This window comes from Rutidosis leptorrhynchoides, chromosome 5 (assembly GCF_046630445.1).
Source record: "Rutidosis leptorrhynchoides isolate AG116_Rl617_1_P2 chromosome 5, CSIRO_AGI_Rlap_v1, whole genome shotgun sequence".
In the NCBI taxonomy this organism is placed as follows: domain Eukaryota; kingdom Viridiplantae; phylum Streptophyta; class Magnoliopsida; order Asterales; family Asteraceae; genus Rutidosis; species Rutidosis leptorrhynchoides.
This window is the reverse complement of record NC_092337.1, coordinates 428556248-428570083: the sequence shown is the minus strand read 5'-3', so window position 1 is coordinate 428570083 and position 13836 is coordinate 428556248.

The following is a 13836-nucleotide window of genomic DNA, read 5'->3' as shown; positions in this document are numbered from 1 at the left end:
TATGTCCTTTCCGAGGTAACAATAATTTCAGTGTTGACACCTAGTTTTATCGTTCATAAATATGTATAAACATGATTTTGAATTCATTTATTTGAAAATTTTGAAAATTTTTACTAGAATTGGGTAGTCAGTATATAAGACTAGGGCTGTTCTTTATTATCAGAGAGCACTAGATTCTAATACAACTACTGCGTTACTAGTATTTTTAATGGTAACCAAGTGTTTAAATCAAAAAATTTTAAAATCCGAAAGAATTTAACCCCTTCCCACACTTAAGATCTTGCAATGCCCTCATTTGCAAGAATTCGGTAACAATTTAAATTATTGAGGGTGATTAGCGTAGAAAAATGATTAAATTTTACCAAAGTTTCCAAACATATTGGCGTTTGTTTATTGAATGATAAATGGTGCACATCATTTGTTCATTCCGTCTTGTTGTTACATCACATTTGTTTTTCGTTTTGTCGTCAAAATTAGTAGCTTTTGCTGAACTTAATGCCAGTCTTTGAAAATGCGCTGTTTTACCATGTTGTGTACATGAAATGAAATACATACAATACAAATATAAACATGCATGGTAATTTGAAATGGGACTTAAAATCCCACTTTCAAATCAAATATGAAACATTAGTACAACATAATAAAAATATTAAACATTACAATAAAAATATCATAATATAATGTGTTTAAACATAAATAAAAAGAAGTAATAAAAATTAAAAACCATATAAATTACCAACCGGAACTAAATCAATCTGGATAGGGGTTCCAGTTCATGTTGTCGTCCGAGTTCCATGGTTGGTTATAGGTGTACTGGTATGCCTGGTTAGGGTCGTAGAGAGTAAATGGCGGTCTCATCTCGGGCTGGTGTGGAGGATAGTAAGCGCGTCGGGTCGGGACGTAGTGATCCTGAGGTGACAGCCAGCTTATAATCTGGCGCTGATGAGAGTCCCATCTATCATGCTGTCGTTACCTGGAATGTTCGTAATCATTCCGGGCTTGCTACTGCTCCATCCGATGAAATCTCTCCTCGTTTGTCATGTCTACCTCATCTACACGCTGGTAGACATCAGTCATAGCCTCCCGAATGACATCCCTAATGTCATCCGCTTCCTCCATCTCCTCATCTGAGCCTCTCTCTACCCGAGGATGACTACCTTCATAGGGTATTTCCTGGTTGCGTCTACTCTTTAATACCTTAGCACCCGCATAAACCCTCAATCCTAAAAGCTCAACCTGTTCCCTACATTCGAAAAGTGGACCCCCTTGGTCCTTATCTACACCTAAATACTCTCCAATGAGAGTAACAAAAATACCTCCTCCAATTATGCCCCCTTCCTGCATTCCTTCCACCATCTTAGAAAAATAAAAACCAACACAGTAAGGGATATTAACAAATCTTCTCGGGTCTCGAATACACTTTAGGTAAAATAAATCATGTAAGGTCATTTTCTCCTTATTGTGACCTCTCTGTGTAATCGAGTTAGCCAAAAATCTATGAATTATACGAAGCTCGGCTTTGTTAATATGTAAGTAGGAGTGTCTTCCTCCTAGTGTAAAAACATTATAGTTTGACATACGCCTCCAAACGGCGTTCGCTTCAAAATTCCTATCTACCCTTTCACCACGATAAATCAAACTCATACAATCGGGTAGTAGCAATTCACTAGGAGTGTGAATCTATAATGCCCTGGCCATGTCCAACATGGACATCCTGTACATCCTACGGCCAAGAATAAACCTAAGAAAACTTCTATCATCTAACCTATCTACATCTGCATTTAATGCTATAGTACTCATCAGCTCAACACACCATTCCTTATATACAGGTCTACGAATGGTGAAAAGACGTTCCCAATCAGTAAAAGAAGAACTGCCATACCTTTGAATCAGATGCTCCCTAACACGGTCAGCAAGTTGGACCCTTTCCAAAGGATCCCAATGAATTACCCTAGGCACCTCTACCTCTTTTGTTACTAATTTGAATTTATTACTTTGATATGCCGGGTAATCTCTCCATCGTCTATCGAATCTCAGATTAGGATGTAACGTATGTTCAGGAGTCGTTGGGTATTCTACAGGCGGATGCCTCAGAAATACTATGAATTCATTAACAAACTGTAGCGGATCATAATAAGGTACGTGTTGATCAGGATGATGTTGTTGTTCCTGTTGTGGTACTTGTTTAGGTTCATATTGCATTTTTGGTTCTGGTTCTGGAGCAAGTCGTCTAGATGATGATGATGATGATGAACCTCCAGTATCGGCTCTCTGCAAAACACATTAAACACAAAATTTGTGCATCCAAATATGCATTAGTGTTAGCAAAATAACAATTTAAAACAATCACAATAACATGTTCAATCAAAATTAAACTTATACACATTTTCACAATTTTTTACAATTTTACATTTTTTCAAATAAGCACATATGAAAATGTAGACAAAGTTCATAAGCATTTAACTCAAATAACATGTTAAAATAGTTATTACTAATAATTAAACAAGTCTCAAATGGCAATTATATCAAATTAATCAAGTTCATGAATTTTTCACCTAAAAAGTCCACTTTAATCTTTAAAAATCATGTTTAGGATCAATGTTTGGATCATTTAGCTACCTAAACATGTTACACTACTTAATTTAGCAATAATTCATGACAAAAATCGGCCATAACCTGTTTATATCAAAAAGCCCCAAATTGCTCAAGAACACAAACCCTAGATTCTTAAAAATTTTGAAGTTTTTGGCTTCAAATCATGTTAAATAGCATCAATCTAGGTTATACATGCATAAAATACTAACAATTTAACTATAATTACACTAGAAATTAACAAAATTGCATTAGGTAAAATATTGGTAATTATCACAAAAACTAGAAAATTTTAGAGTTTAGGGGTGTAATTTTTACCTTTTTTGATAAACTTCTGAACAATTTCATGATTAGAGCGGATTGCAGCGAGAAATTTGGTTGAATTTGATGAAAATTGAGAGGTTTTGGGGTGTATGTTCGTATGTGTATGTGTGGAGCGGTGCAGAACACAGCTCGCTGAGCTTTTTCTATCTGGCCTGTTTTCCAGCTCCATGCGATCGCATGGAGTTGGAGTTCAAAACCCATGCGATCGCATGGAGTTGGTTTTTTTTTTTATATAACCTTATACTTAATAAAACATAAAATTAATTAAAAATTAAAATTTTGTTTCTTTTTAGGATGAGGGCATTTCGGATCGTTGTCCTAGTCCGTCCCTCGACAAAATTTTAAAATTTGTCATTTTTAAGCGTCGTTTTAAAAGTAAAGATTTTTGGGTTTTTTTAAATGTTTTTGGCATACTTTAATTCAATAAGATTAAAAATAATGATAATAAAAGTTCTCGTCCCTCCCTCGGGTAAAGCAATTTCGGTTCAACGACCTAGTCTTCAACTTACGACGAATTTTAAAAATCATATTTTTAACTTAACGAAATAAAGTAAATTTTTGTTTTTAAATTCACACCAAACTTAAATTTAAAATGCATAAAATTAAAAATTCATATTATTAAAATTTAAAAAATACACCAAATTTATATTATATTTTTGTTTTTATACATACAAACTTATATTAAAAATATTAAAATTTTCAAATATTTACAAACTTAAATATATTGATTTTAAAAAGTTCACAATATTAATTTAATTTTTAAATATTAATTTTAAAAACATGGTAAAAATAAAATTAAAAATCTTTTTGGTCTTTTATCCCACTTTAATCAATCAAATATTATCAAAAATATACGCCCCTCTTTTTGGTAAAGTAATTTCGGTTCAACGACCTAATTTAACTCATGACGAATTTTTGAAATATTTTGGGTTGATTGATTAAAGATATTTATACCTTAAGAATAAATGGTAAATTTCGCAGTGATGTTGTGATGACCCGGGAATTTTTGACCAAATTTAAACTTAATCTTTATAGGTTCCGACACGTTAAGCAAAGTCTGTAAGGTTGAGTCTCAAAAATTTTGAACTGTTTCATATATGCAATTGACCTTCGACTGTTCTCGATGATTCACGAACAATTAATTATAAATAGATATGTGTGTATGTGTGTGTGTTTGTATATATATATATATATATATATATATATATATATATATATATATATATATATATATAATAATAATAATAATAATAATTCGAAATATAATTTGAAGTATTATATGTTGTTGCTATTAAAAATTAATAAAATAAAAATATGATATTATAATAATTAATATTTAAAATATATCTATCTATATATAAAAATAAAGTATACTAAATATATATTTTGCGATTTCGAATTTATTTAGTAAACAATAATAACACACGTCCATTATTTTTTCGATTGATATTAAACAAGTAAAATGCAAGCTTGTGAGTGTATTAAAATAAATACTAGACGAGCCTATTCGATCACGGTTGTCTGAATCTTCCTCTTGATTAATATATGAATATTATTATTATTATATTATATATTATATATTTTTGTTATCAATCAACTATCCGTGAATCATAATATGATTGAATGCGTTACTGCACCAAAAATTGAGACTCCCACTTTACTTTCTGTTACTTGTTCTTTTGACTTAAAGAACCCATCTATCTGTTTCATTTCAACTGACTCGTGAATTATATTGATATTATTGATTAGGTACTGTGTTTGTTTGATCAAATTTACAGCTATTAGATATTACATTCATAGCATGTGAGTGACAGATACATATTTAAATTATATAAGGTATGCATTCACATAAAAGATAATTCACTAACACCCACATAATCACACCCACCTTATGACCTTTTGTTTAGTACGTTTATTGTTCTATCAATATTCATTAGTTACTATTGGCATATACTTTTCACAATAGTTTCACATTCAAAAAGTCATCTTAAGATTATGATTGTTAACACTCAAGACAACTGTCCAACACAAGATATAGGTTATATTAATATTGTAGTCAACCAACAAACCCCACATTTCATTTCATCACTTTGTTGGCCACTAATTATGTCCTTATTCTTATTTCATTGCATGTAAACAAAAACTTTCTATTTTTCGTTTCATATCTTAATCACACTATACTTTTACATATTAAAAGATATTAGATATAAATATATACATATACAACTCTTATATGAAACACCACTTCTTGACTCACTTTTCTTCCTTGTTCTTCGGTCACCATTAGAACACCACCACACGCCACTCTCCTACACCACCTTGCTTCTTCTCCATCACCACCAAAGACCACTATCGGGAACCACCACTATAACATCACTAGTAACACCCTACAAATCACCATGAGAGAACCACCTCAATCGAAACTATCATCAACCGAACACCCAACAACTCGATGACCAAAGAAAAACACCATCAACTTCGTTGATCACTTTTGTTCGCTGCTCCTATTGCTACTTCTTTCTAATACTAGTTTAACCACCACCTCAGTTTCATGTTTCATATTCAAGTAAGAATTTAATCACCATTCAACTATGTATTGATCACTAAATAATAATAGTTGTATCTGTTCTCAATCATAATCGCAAAACACCACTGCCACCCTAAACCACCACAACAGACACCTCTTTCTCTCCTATATTCTACAGCTTATTTCCCACTTTTATTCTATGTTTCTGTCGAGCAAAAACAACTGTAAGTTGCAGCTATTACCGCTGCTATTGTGCAGCCATGAACCAACCATAAACCACCATTTAAAGACTACATATTGCTGTCCCAATTCTTGTTTCAGTCACAACCCAAACGCCACCACCTATCGAATATAACTACTACCACTTTGATATTTTTTCTTTTTCTGTTTTCTGATTACACCTTCACCCAGCACCATCACCTTTGTCCTAAGATCAACAAACCCACGCACCTTTCACCACCACTTCACCACCGTTAGAACCACCATTTGTTTATATTGTGTTTTTTCTTTTTCTCTTTTCCTTTCTCCTTCTTCGTTGATTCTGCAGCTCACTACCACTGCTCTAGTTTGTATTGGATAACATTTGATCCTTCCTTTTGCCATTCGACTTGTTTTCCTGCTACTAAATTCTCTGGTTTTATCATCATCCCCTTAGGTTGCTAATGACAGCCGAAACCACCATCAATAACCACCTTCTCAATGTTTCAAATCACAAATTCAAATTTCACAATTCCAATCACAATTCAAATTCATCTCACAAGTTCACAGCAACAATATCATATGATTTCAGCTTCTTTAAATAAATGAAATTATAATAGATTCACAATTCTATTTTTTTTACTACAGGTAACAATTATATTCATCAAATAATCAATTTCATTCATGAATTCTCAGATTCTTGTTTAATGATTTTTACAACAAATAAAACTAACACTTGTGATCAATAATAGAAATCTTACCCTCGTGAACTTCCATATTCGAATATCAACATCAATATCACAGAAAAATTCAACTGATTTCATCTCTTAATCGAAAACACAATTCATTGAGGTCAACATTCTGATTCACAAATTATAGTATGTTTCTGATATAACTAAAGCTTGTCGAATATTTAGGAGATGAATTACAGTAATCTTCATGAAAGAATACATACCTGAAACGCTTTAGATTTCAGTTTCTGATTTTCATGTTCTTCATCACCGTCGCTACCATTCTTAACAAATTGAAATTCGTTGTTGTTCTTAGCCCTGAATTCTTTCACAAAACTCCTTAAGCGTGAATCTAGGAAACGAGTTCATTTGATCTTGTAACTTGATTTTATAGATATTAATCTTGGAAAAATTGGGGATCGTTTGAAGGAGGAATGAACTGGTATGTGCAATTAAAAGAACCGAATGATAAGGGCAGACCATCGAAATCAGATTTTTAAAAGGGCAATGGATTGGGTTCTAATTTTGAGTTTCAAGTTTTAACATGATGGACTTATTCCAAGCCCACATATTTCTTAATGGCAATAATATTGTTATTAATGTAATTATTTTTATTATTATTATTATTATTATTATTATTATTATTATTATTATTATTATTATTATTATTATTATTATTATTATTATTATTATTATTATTATTATTATTATCATTAAAATGAGTATTAGGATTATCATTACTATTATTATTATTATTAATACTATTATTAGTATTATCATTAAAATTATCATTTTTTTATTATTAGTACTATTAATAAAAGTATTTTTTTGTAAATTATCATTTTTATTATTATAAGTATTATCATTATTATTAAAAGTATCACTTTTAATATTACTATCATTATTATTATTATTTTTAACATTATTGTTATTATTATTATTATTATTATTATTATTATTATTATTATTATTATTATTATTATTATTATTATTATTATTATTATTATTATTATTATTATTATAATCACAAAATAAAACAACATGTTATTTATTATCTTTATTACTATCATTCAATCAGATAAATACTGATATGAAACGTATATACAAAGTATATATAAATATATAACAATTGAAATAATATGTATTATTAATATCAATACATAACTTGTTCGATTACGTTTATATGTTTTAATATATATATAAATGATATAGGTTCGTGAATCCGAGGCCAACCCTGCATTGTTCCGCATCGTCGTATGAATATTTTTACTACAAAATATTGTAGTGTGAGTTTCATTTGCTCCCTTTTACTCTTTACATTTTTGGGACTGAGAATACATGCGCTGCTTTTATAAATGTTGACGAAATAGACACAAGTACTTAAAACTACATTCTATGGCTGGATTATTAAACCCAATATGCCCCTTTTTAGTCTGGTAATCTAAGAATTAGGGAACAGACACCCTAATTGACGCGAATCCTAAAGATAGATCTATCGAGCCCAACAAGCCCCATCCAACGTACCGGATGCTTTAGTACTTCGAAATTTATATCATGTCCGAAGGAGGATCCCAGAATGATGGGGATATTCTATTATGCATATTGTGAATGTCGGTTACCAGGTGTTCAATCCATATGAATGATATTTTTTGTCTCTATGTATGGGACGTATGTTTATGAGAAATGGAAATATGAAATCTTGTGGTCTATTAAAATGATGGAAATGATTATTTATGATTAACTAATGAACTCACCAACCTTTTGGTTGACACTTTAAAGCATGTTTATTCTCAGGTACGAAAGAAATCTTCCGCTGTGCATTTGCTCATCTTAGAGATATTACTTGGAGTCATTCATGACATATTTCAAAAGACGTTGCATTCGAGTCGTTGAGTTCATCAAGATTATTATTAAGTCAATTATAGTTAGATATATTATGAAATGGTATGCATACCATCAACTTTCGATGTAATGAAAGATTGTCTTTTCAAAAACGAATGCAATGTTTGTAAAATGTATCATATAGAGGTCAAGTACCTCGCGATGTAATCAACTGTTGTGAATCGTTTATAATCGATATGGACTTCGTCCGGATGGATTAGGACGGTTCTTTACAGTTGGTATCAGAGCGGTAGTCTTAGTGAACCGGGTCTGCATTAGTGTGTCTAACTGATAAGTCGTTAGGATGCATTAGTGAGTCTGGACTTCGACCGTGTTTGCATGTCAAAAGTTTTGCTTATCATTTAGTGTCGAAAATTAATTGCTTATCATCCTTAAAGTCTAGACACGTCTTACTACCTCTATTGCATAGACAGTGTATAGATAAATTCATATCTTAGCGTATCTGTTACTGTTACCTTTTCCTGACAGCTTTCGAAATTTTCTCCGTAATCTACTAAATCTTTATGCTATATATATAGATATTCTATGTAATTAGAATACCATCCGATATTCAAAAAATCATTTCATACCGAAAACCCTTTACTCAATCGTACGAAATGGAACTCGCCACTAGTTCAAGTTCTTCGGAATCTGACAGCTATTCCGACATGGAAGTTCACCTAAGCTTCGAAAACAGCGTCACCAGAATGAATCAACAAATCAGCCATCCCCGATTCATCTGATGGGTTCGTAGTCGACTTAATCAACGGAGACGCGAAGAAGGCGATCCCTTCTATCAACCGAATTCACCTATTGGAGAAGAACCTGAAGCACTTACCGGCGAACCAGTCCGAAACACCATTTTTACAATCATTTCACGAATATCTCTCTACGACTATATCATAACTCAGATTCTAAACCTTATTCATCCGCTCGTCTGACCGACAATCATCCCGGAGTAATCGAAGAAGTCAAAGAGCTTCGCGCTCGAGTAATCAATTTGGAGAACATGGTGCAAAACTTACCAGCTTCAGCAACATCACGGACGCTAACAGTACCATCAGTAACAGCACCTGTATCATCAACAATCCTTGCCTCAATATCACATTCTGTACTACGAGCATAATCATCGTTCTACGTATCGTTCTATCTATTTTATCTTCGTTCGACATGGCGATTATGTAATCTCTAATATTTTATAGATTATGTATCTTAGTTCTAACGGTAAATCAAATGAGATTAATACTATATTAACTCATTAAATCTATAATTACATCTGAAGAAAATATATATGTAAGTATGTTTTCATAAAGATTGTAATTAAAAATTCGTTTGTACAAACTGTTAATGGTGAAAATATTTTAACGGGTAGTTAATACATGAGGAATATTTAGGTTTCACATTAATAAATTACACTGTACACTCTTCGAATCTGATTCAACGGTCATTTACTATCCTACCTACACCCACAGATATACGAACTCGTTCACCGCAGAATAATTATTTTTATTCAATTTTATATTTGGGCTTTGACTTACCAGAATCCAACAAGTGGCATAAGGAAGAAAACATTGGACAAAATAAAATTTGTTAAAAACAAACAAATTAATTATGATAAATTTTGTTAAGAATCCACGCTAACAAAATCCTAGCTAACTGTTCCTAGCTAATTGTTAATTCCTTATTATACATTTAATTATCGCAATTTATTTTATCGCAATTTAATTCTCGCAATTTTATTTATTGTCATTTACATTCTGTTATTTATTTTACGCACTTTATTTATCGTCATTTAATTTCTGTTATTCATTTTACGCATTTAAATATCGGGACATGTATACAAAGTTTTGACATATCATATCGACGCATATATATATATATATATATATATATATATATATATATATATATATATATATATATATATATTATTTGAAATAACCATAGACACTCTATATGCAGTAAAGATCGAGTTTTCTATACAGGGTTGAGGTTGATTCTACAATAATATATATACTTTGAGTTGTGATCAAGTCTGAGACGAATACGGGTCACGATACGTATTAATTAATTTGAATATTATATATTAAACTATGTATGAATTATTGAATTGCTAACTGTGGACTATTAACTGTAGACTACCAACATTGGACAATTAAAATGAATTAAATTATTGACTATAACATATGAAACTAAACAATTCTTCAAGTTTGCCACTTGATTTCATCTTAAACTTCATTTGTATCTTGACGATTACAATCAGCGTTCAAACCTTTCATGATTCTTGGCAACACCTCAATCGAGAGGATGAACCAACCGCACTTCATCTATGGAAGAAAAGATTGATGCGTATAGTTATGCACCTGAAAACTCTCGGAAACTGAGTAAATGTTTAACACATATCTGTGTTAGCTCCTTCGGCGTTGTTGTTATCGAAAATAACTTTGCAATCCCTTTCCAAATTAGCCAATTTTGTCACAGCTCCAACAAATCAACTTCAGGTTTTTCATTCGAATAAACCCTATTATAAAGATTACCCCTTCATCATCGTTACCGGGGAACCGTTTATATCTCACTACATTAGCAGTAAACTACCAGCAACATCAGTGATCTTTGACCTTATGAAAAATTATTATATTCATTGAAATCCTATCATCTACTCATCTACATCTGATAACAAGAATTGCTGTACCAACTACCGAGAATCAGCAATCAGTATTTTGAAACCTTGCAGCATGTCTACATCAATAGTTATATGTAAACATATAACATTTATCTCTTAGAATTGTGATCTTCCATTCTGAAATTCTGAAAAGCTGAATACAGCAGCAAAAACTGTACACGACTTTAACCGTCGAAAGTTTGATGATAAAGAATGGAGTATTGGAAACACTCAATAGAAAATTTAGTACCGAAAAGCGGATTATGCGAAACTATCAAGGAAACCGTGGACAAATCACAAAGAATAAGTTTGATTTCAAAGAATCTAAATGATTCAATGTCTGCTGAAGTCTTTAGCGAATATCTTGCTCCTTACCCTAAACCCTTGAGGACAATAGTCTCCATCATCCTCTGATCTTAGATATTCAAAGATATTATCGTATCTTTCATTATAAATATCCTCCATATTTCTGAAGATATTTTCATAACTATTCTTATCTGAAATCATTAATCTCTTCGTACTATCAGTGTTACATCATATAGAAACTGTTAGTTTCTATATTCTGTAAACTTTCGAGCTTAAAATATGAATGCTATTGAAGTAATGTTGGGAACTGATGTATGAGTTAGTATAATATAATGACACTTGATCAACGTGATTATATTACATTAAGTCATGCTGAGTTTCTAAATGGAACATGATGATTCACAGACTCTAACGTCATCATGTGCCATGTTACACGACTCTTGTATTCTATTTAAATCTTTAAAATATTAGGAAAATATCCCTTGATGATTCGGTCTTTTCCAGGGTATTCTGGTAATTTAACAGATCAAGATCGTGCCATTATCATTCCCTTCTTAGAATATTAATAATGTTCATTCTGAAACTTATATCTGCGAATTCTGGACCATTACAAGAGGTGCCCAATCGTAAAAAGAAGAAACAAAGGGACAAAGCTCTGAAATAGAAAGTGGAGTATAAATCGCAGCAAATAGGAGGGAGTATTAACTGTGGATAACAATGATTATAGGAAACAGAAATATGGACATTAAAATATAAGGGGAGATATAAAGCCCGATAACAACGCATAAATTACAAACCGTGAATATCAATGTTTATCGCAACATAAAGACACGAGAGAATTAAAAGCACTATAACCCCAAGGTAATAGTAGAAGTAAACAGATTCTTTTGATGGAAGATTGAAAAGAAGGATGATAGAAATGATAATTAGGAAAATATCAAGGATTAGAACTGGATTAAGCATTTTCACAATATTTTGGATGCATGAACTAAGAAAGAAAGTATAGGAATAGTGAAAATAATGGAACGGAAGAGTTTAATTTATAATGGAAATATCAGATAGAGTAATCGAGGCAGATCACCGTATTTAATTAGAGAAATCTTAATTTCCTTATTCACCGAAGAATCAAATCTTTTAGATTTCGAAGATTTTCTTTAAATCCCTTGAATTCCGGAATTCAACCCTGACTCTGTCAAAAGTTAAGACGAATCTTTACTTTTCCTATTTCAATCTTTTGCGATAGCTTCACTCGTACGCTTCAAGTAACCGAATCATTTAATCTATATTACTCGGTAATGATAAAACTCTAGTAATCAACTCATATTCGTCATGAAAACATTTTTATTATTAGCCATGACCACCTCACTCAAATTTCGGGACAAAATTTCTTTAACGGGTAGGTACTGTGATGACCCGGGAATTTTCAACCAAATTTAAACTTAATCTTTATAGGTTCCGACACGTTAAGCAAAGTCTGTAAGGTTGAGTCTCAAAAATTTTGAACTGTTTCATATATGCAATTGACCTTCGACTGCTCTCGACGATTCACGAACAATTAATTATAAATAGATATGTGTGTATGTGTGTATATATATATATATATATATATATAATAATTCGAAATATAATTTGAAGTATTATATGTTGTTGCTATTAAAAATTAATAAAATAAAAATATGATATTATAATAATTAATATTTAAAATATATCTATCTATATATATGAATAAAGTATACTAAATATATATTTTGCGATTTCGAATTTATTTAGTAAACAATAATAACACACGTCCATTATTTTTTCGATTGATATTAAACAAGTAAAATACGAGCTTGTGAGTGTATTAAAATAAATACTAGACGAGCCTATTCGATCACGGTTCTCTGAATCTTCCTCTTGATTAATATATGAATATTATTATTATTATATTATATATTATATATTTTTGTTATCAATCAACTATCCGTGAATCATAATATGATTGAATGCGTTACTGTACCAAAAATTGAGACTCCCACTTTACTTTCTGTTACTTGCTCTTTTGACTTAAAGAACCCATCTATCTATTTCATTTCAACTGACTCGTGAATTATATTGATATTATTGATTAGGTACTGCGTTTGTTTGATCAACTTTACAGCTATTAGATATTACATTCATAGCATGTGAGTGACAGATACATATTTAAATTATATAAGGTATGCATTCACATACAAGACAATTCACTAACACCCACATAATCACACCCACCTTATGACCTTTTGTTTAGTACATTTATTGTTCCATCAATATTCATTAGTTACTATTGGCATATACTTTTCCCAATAGTTTCACATTCAAAAAGTCATCTTAAGATTATGATTGTTAACACTCAAGACAACTGTCCAACACAAGATATAGGTTATATTAATATTGTAGTCAACCAACAAACCCCACATTTCATTTCATCACTTTGTTGGTCACTAATTATGTCCTTATTCTTATTTCATTGCATGTAAACAAAAACTTTCTATTTTCCGTTTCATATCTTAATCACACTATACTTTTACATATTCAAAGATATTAGATATAAATATATACATATACAACTCTTATATGAAACACCACTTCTTGAC